Consider the following 7,874-nt stretch of genomic DNA (forward strand, 5'->3'; position numbering starts at 1 on the left):
AATACTTTACAAAGTACAGCAACACTCATGATAACACCATCTAATAAAAATTATTTAAACAAAAATATTGCACAAAAAGTTATGAAAGCTCAAAGATATGAGATCTCAGGCGTTAGAGAAAAAAAGGCAGGAAAAGGCTTTAACATTGAGATACATACATATATACATGTCTAATGGGTGTATGTGTATATATATATATATATATATATATATATATATATATATATATATATATATATATATATATAAATGTTTATATGTGTAAACATATGTATTTATGTATTTATATGTGTATACACTATATGTATTTACTGTATATATATATATATATATATATATATATATATATATATACACATATAAACACATAAATACATTTGTATACATATATAGACATATACATATAAGTGCATTGGAGCCTTTCACAGATACTGGGATGCAAGGGTTAAACCCCTACACCCTACTACCTCACCCCCTCTTGTTTCATGGTGGTTTTGGGCTCCTAAGAGCAACTGCGATCTCCCAGACCTTTCCTTTTCTGTGAGAATTTGTGTGTGAACCTGATCTTGAAAGAGCTGGTCTCTGACCTATCCCTTTCTGTCCAGCCGCTGCACCCAGCATCCTCTGGAGATCTTTACCTCTGGCCGCTTCAGACACCCCTTGCCCCAGAGCTGCGCTCTTTTGGGGACTGGTACTGGTAAGATGTGAGCCAATTGCTGGAGGTGAGCTTCATAGGGAACCGGGGTTTCTGAGCACTACTCAGCAGACCGCCCTTCGGCTGGCCGACGCTATGGAACTGCCCACCGGCCACAGCAGCTCGGATTCCCAGTCCCCTTTAACTCAGGTTGCTCCAGCGGCCCCTCATTTTAGAGCTCTGCTCTTTTGGGGATTGATACCTCTCAGGGAGGACTAGAGGTGGGGTGATTTCCAGGGGTGAGCCCTCTCAGGAACCAGGGGTTTCAGACCTCCCCTCAATACCCATTTCCCAGAAGTCTTCCCGGTGTATGCTGGGTAGCCAATAACTCCGACCCCCAGCCATGGATCAAGGCGCTTTTGGACTGAAGCAACTAGGGGCCAAGGGCTTTCCAAGGACATCCTGGAAGGGCCACCGCTCCCCCAGGATCACCCCGAATGCACCCTCCCCATACCCCCTCCCTGTACCGCTGGACATTGGGGGCCATTGGACATTATGGAGGCGCCAGCCTGTCTGGAGGGGTGGGAATGGTGGGAGATTTGGGGGACTGATAAGGCTCTTATCAAGATCCGTTTGTGTATAAATGTTGTGTGTTTTCCCAATAAAGTGTAATTCTTGTTTCACCTGAATGCTAGTCTGTCTAGTTATTTGGGTGGGAATGGCTATAATCACTCTTCTCCACTACATAGCGGCAGGTTCCAGGTGTTGAAAGGCTCCTTTGGCGGAGCTACCCAGTTGGGGTAGCCAGAGTCCGTCACAGAGCCCTTTGCAGTTAAGTAGATGAAAACATGTAAAAGCATATTTGTGCAATATTAATATTTTATAAAGTGTTATACTGTGTATTTACTGTAAATATTTTGCATTCCAATGTTCTGCAGTTAGCAGAATATGTTCTATGTATTTTGAAAAAGATATTCCTGTATATATCTGTATATATCTATACCTATATAGGCATAGATGTATATTGTACCAAATACCATCAGATATAGGTAGAAATGTGTATTTATGAATGAATACAACATTGTGTACTATGTGAAGAACATTGGAAAGGGAAATATTAATATCTTCATGTAGGGTTAGGGTCACTTGAGAATATGCGTTCTGGTTAACGAGTGTGTTTTTTTTTTCCTCTTTTTTTTCTACATTGACTTCTTAGTGGGAATAGGTTATCAATATTATGACTTCAGCTTTTTGCGCACATCGTGTTACCGCGTGATCGATAACTTTTTACTTTCAATATGTAATACGAGTGGAACCCGACATATGGAGAAATGTTAGTTTTAGCGCTGTTAGCGCTCTACTTGTATTCTGGCCCTATATTAATAGCAAGGCTTATTTTTTCACGTACAGAACATTGGAATTTAAAGTATTTCTTTTAAAGGGATATGAAACCCCAAAAAAGTATTTTGTGATTAGACAGCGCATATCATTTTGAAAACAAGGTTCCAATTTATTTCTATTATCAAATTTGCTTTGTTCCCGTGATATTCTTTGTTGAAGAAATACCTAGGTAGCATCTGGCGCAACACATGACAGGAAATCGCAACGTTCACAAAATGTTTTATAAACTGTGGATGCTACTGCTGACTTCTAGACCACCAGCAAAGACAGAGCAAAGATTGGTATTTAGTTTTTTGTTTGCCATATTTTTTTTATTGTTACTGTAATAATATAGAAAGGTAAATTTGGTACTTTCATGTCTTTTTTATTTATGATAATTAGTAACACATTGCACATCTGTTGATACAATTACAATGTACTCTATGTCCTTATTTACATAAGCGTTAATCTGACAATGGCAATGTGTACTTTTCATCCTATGTCAAATATCCTAATTTCCTAGGAAATCTTTAAACAAGGATTGCCCCATGCATCATTTTATGATGTTTGAGATAAACACACAAGATCCAGTAAACATGATGACTGTGCAGTTGTATAGCTATAGTTTGATACGGTGTTACTATTTTTTTCCATGGATTTAACAAACAAAAATTCCTTATGCTATTAAAGGGACATAATTACAAGGTTTTTCTTTTATGATTCCAATAGAGCATACAATTTTAAACAACTTTTCAATTTACTTCAATTATCTAATTTGCTCTGTTCTATTGGTATCCTTTGTTTAAAAGCATAACTAGGTAGTTAAAATTGCATGCTCTATCTAAATCATGAAAGGTTAATTTTAACTTTTCTTTCCCTTTAAATATGTTGGGGGGTTTTTTCTTTACCAAAAATAGTAAAGTAAAAGCTGTTTACATCTAAAGACATCTGAAGACAGTTGTGTGGTTCCTAATACTGCTCATTGCATACAAAGTCGTACTTCCTGCTAATGACTATTGCTTAATAAGTACAAAAGCTCATACTGTCAGTCATAAATAGAGGTGTAAATGAATAAAACAAAAGACAGGGGGCAAAGATTCTTTTGTTTTGTTCCCTTTTTAAATTTGTTTTAAAGTTTTAATAAAGAGCTTTTTATTATATTGGTGCATGACTAAGGTCCATTAATCTCATAATCTGGAGGAGCAGTGGGTTGTTAACCCTTTTGTCTTCTTTTTTGCATAGTAGAAACCATGGCTTTGAGCATCATTTTAATAAACAATGAATAAATGTTAAAAAAAAAATTGGTATCAATTAAAAGCTAAGGTGAAATATACCAACATTCCCTGTAACATGTATGTGTCAGTGTGGTTTAGTTAAGAGTCTCTCATTCTGTAATTAAAAAGTAAATTTTATGTTTCTCCAGACCACTGAACTTTTGTTCCTTGCTATTTTGTTTTTTGATGAACACAGCAGGAGTAAATACTTTTGTAATCTGATGTTATAAGCCTTTAGTGAAATACAAAACATAATTATATATAGCCACTTTTGCTGTTCTTGCAATCTAAAGGCTAATCCATTTAACAAAGAACAATATTCAAAATATAATAATTGTTTAATGACAAAAGTGTTTTCTTCTCTTTAATGTAATAAACTGTATACAATATAATTTCATTAATAGCATGGTATCGCCAGAAAACTAAAGATGTGTGTGGCACCTTATTTAAGAAAGGGGAATCTCCTCTTTCAAATGAAGGGAATCATGTTGCTCTGACTGATATAGGGTGTCATGAGATGCAGGACATATGCAGGACACAGCAATGATGGTACAACTCTATTTTATTACAGAGCACAGAAACATACATCTAGTCAGGTTGATTTCACTAACTAACTGCGACACAGACTACCGGACCTAAGCCCCGCCCCAACTAGTGACATCACATCCTGCTCTCATCACATCTTCCCCTTTTTCAAAGGCGAAGCATACATTTGAATATAACAAATAACAAGGTATACGAACAGAGTATACAACAACATTTTTTTTTCCGAACAATATATAAACAAATAGGTTCAGAAATATAAACACATAAATTACATCCTGACTTGGACATTGATGTAGACTACCCTAGTCCACAGTAACCATGGGATTATTCTGCCCATACTTCCGGTCACTGTTCTAGCTAAAGTCAGTCCCTATATCGGGCCGGAAGTCTCACCACTCTTCCGCTTGATGTAACTTTGCATGAACTGTCCTCTGATACAGCAGATGGTTAATTAGAGTCCGCTGGAGGCAAAGATATATCCCCGCTGTGATCTTGCTGAGGGGAAGGCACCTCTCTTAGAACAGGGGATCCCACCGGTGGTGGTACTGAGGCATCCAGTTCCAGACTCTCAGGTACAGGCTGAAGATGTCTTCGGTTACGGCGTGTAACCGTCCCTCCCTCAGTAAGGACTGTATAAGACCTTGGTTCTGGAGAGCGGCCAACTACCGTAGCAAGCGTCTTCCATTTCTTCTCATCATCCAGTTTAATTCTGACAGTTTGCCCCGCATTCAGTTCCTGTAAGGGCCTGACAGAATGTCTCCTGTCGTAGAAGAAACGATAACCCTTTTTGACCTCTTCATCCCTCCTAAGGACTTCGTCCCGAGGAACAGGGCAAGGCGGATTGAAGACACCCACTGAGGGTAAAGTGGTGCGAATCTGGCGTCCTAGCATCAGCTGTGCCAGGCTAAACCCGGTAGCTTGAATGGGCGTCGCCCTGTATGACAAGAGGGCCAGGTACGGCTCAGATTGCTTTAGAATGAATTTTGTTGTTTGAACTTCCCTTTCAGCCATTCCGTTGGCCTGCGGATAATGTGGACTTGACGTGGAATGTACAAAGTCATATTCCCTGCTGAAAGCACTGAACTCTGTAGAAGCGAACTGCATACCATTATCACTCACCAGCTCCATTGGAATGCCCCACCGGACGAACAAGCTCTTCAGGCGAATGATAATGGCTTGACTTGTGATATCATTCAGGGGTGCAATTTCCAAATACCTGGAATAATAGTCGATCACAACAAGGAACTTTTTTCTGGGCCGTTCACACAAATCAGCAGCTATTTTCTGCCACGGCCCCGCAGGCAGCGGAGTAGAAATCAAGGGCTCCCTTCTGTGAGTAGGCCGGCGTTCCCGGCAAAAGGCACATTTAGACACGTGATTTGCAATGTCGGAGCTGATCCCAGGCCACCACACAGCTGTAGCTGCCCTTTCTCTGCACTTTGTAATGCCTAAGTGGCCATCATGAATCCTGTTTAACATCTCCTTCCTCATGCTGACAGGAATTACAATGCGGTCTTGGAACAGCACCAACCCCTCCTGCTCCGTGAGCTGCGACCTCTCTGGCTGGTAAGCACTTAAAGACATCCAGGCTGCCCGGCTCTCGGGCCAGCCTTCTTTTATGTACCTTATAACTTCTTGCAGATCTGTGTCCAAATATGTCTCTCTCTTTATTTCCTTCAGTTTCCTTGAAGAAATGGACTTAGAGGCCAGAACTGAATCAACATACACTTTCACATCCGATTCTGTGGAGGATTCTTCAGCAGCAGCCAGCGGGAGCCTGGATAGTGTATCTGCCACAACCAATTGTTTACCCGGCACATGCACTGCCTGAACATTGAACCTGAGCAGTCTCATTAAAAGTCTCTGGCATCTCAAGGGTGTTTTGTCAATGTCATAAGAGTTGATTAGAAGGATTAGCGGTTTGTGGTCAGTTTCCAGACTAAATTTCTCCAAACCCACTAGATAACGCTGAAAGCGCTCACAGGCCCAAACTGCAGCCAGGCACTCTTTCTCAATTTGAGCGTATTTTGACTCCGCAGCCGTCAGTGTGCGGGAACAGTAGGCGATGGGCTGTAGTTTATTCTCATTTAACTGCAGGAGTGCAGCCCCCAACCCATAACTGCTTGCATTGGCACTAACCACAGTCTTTTTTTGAAGGGTCGTAGAACCCCAGCACTGGGGCAGACCCCAGCAGGGACTTGGCCTGCAGAAAAGCTTTTTCTTGTGAAGCTTTTTCATGTTGATCAGTAGAGCAGGAGATTATATGTATACAAGTATATGACTGGTTAGATGTCCCCACGTGAGCTTGAGGGTGAAAGGCAAAAAAGTAATACTTTAAAACACGTTAAAATAATGATGACCTGACATAACAAGCTGTCTGGGAAATATAGGGTAAAAGATCTCGGAACAGAAATTTCTTATTACGTTCATATTTCTTTACATTACATTACAGCTACATTTATTGTGTTTATTATTATAGTAATGTCCATGTAATCTATGTATTCTTGTGCACTTATATTTATGTTTTGTAGTATTAACAGTTAAAGCCATTCAAGTTTGTATTTTTCTAGTTTTAAAATGGCGGAAATGTTTATTATTATACAACAAAGCAAAGCAAATTTGATGCTAAAAGTAAAATGGAAAGTTGTTTAAAATTGCATGCCCTTTCTGAATCATGAACGTTTAATTTTGATTAGACTGTACCTTTAGTCTGTATTGCAAGGGTTATTTGCTATGCATTGTAGAATGCTGGATTTGCATTCGCCAGCACCAATACGCTCGCCTAACATTGCCTAACATCGCGGCTGTGGACCTGTCAAAAAGCCGCGCACCAAGTATGGGGCGATGAGCAGCGGACTGTTGTTAACTAACAGTCATTGATCTCGCTGCTATTCGGCTTTTTCACAACTTTATTTATACCCTGTCACTAAACACTGCCACTATACTAAAATGTTTAACCCCTATCCCGCCGCTCCCGGACCCCGCCGCAACTAAAGTTATTAACCCCTATCCCGCTGCTCCCGGAGCCCACTGCAACTCTAATAAAGTTATTAACCCCTATCCCTCTGCTCCCGGAGCCCACTGCAACTAAATAAAGTTATTAACCCCTATCCCGCCGCTCCCGGAGCCCACCGCAACTAAATAAAGTTATTAACCCCTATCCCTCCGCTCCCGGAGCCCACCGCAGCTAAATAAATGTATTAACCCCTAAACCCCTGGCCTCCCACATCACTAGCACTTACTAAACCTATTAACCCCTAAACCGCCAGCCCCCCACATCGCCATAAACTAGATAAACGTATTAACCCCTAAACCTAAAAACCCTCTAACTTTACATTAAATATTAACTCATCCCTATCTTATAATACATTTAAACTTACCTTTAGAATTAAAATAAAGTATATTAAACTACTAATTAACCTACCCTAACTATTATACTAAAAATACATTAAACTTTATTCAACTACTAATGAACCTACCCTAACTATTATACTAAAAATACATTAAATTATATTAAACTATTAATTACCTACCCTAACTATTATACTAAAATTACATTAAATTACATTAAACTAATAATTAACCTGCCCTAACTATTATACTAAAATTAAATTAAACTATATTAAATTATTAATTAACCTACCCTAACTATTATACTAAAATTACATTTAATTATATTAAACTATTAATTAACCTACCCTAACTATTATACTAAAATTACATTAAACTAAAAATTAAATTAACTATATTATATATTTAAAAACCTAACCCTACTCAAGTTATTTAAATCTACTATAAAGAATTAATAAGTTATAAAAAAATAACAACTAAGTTACACAAAATAACAAACACTAAGTTACACAAAATAACAAACACTAAGTTATACAAAATAAAAAAGAAATTATCAAATATTTAAACTAATTACACCTAATCTAATAGCCCTATGAAAATAAAAAAGCCCCCCAAAATAAAAAAAAACCTAGCCTACAATAAACTACCAATGGCCCTTAAAAGGGCCTTTTGCGGGGCATTGCCCCAAA

This window comes from Bombina bombina, chromosome 7 (assembly GCF_027579735.1).
Source record: "Bombina bombina isolate aBomBom1 chromosome 7, aBomBom1.pri, whole genome shotgun sequence".
Classification (NCBI taxonomy): domain Eukaryota; kingdom Metazoa; phylum Chordata; class Amphibia; order Anura; family Bombinatoridae; genus Bombina; species Bombina bombina.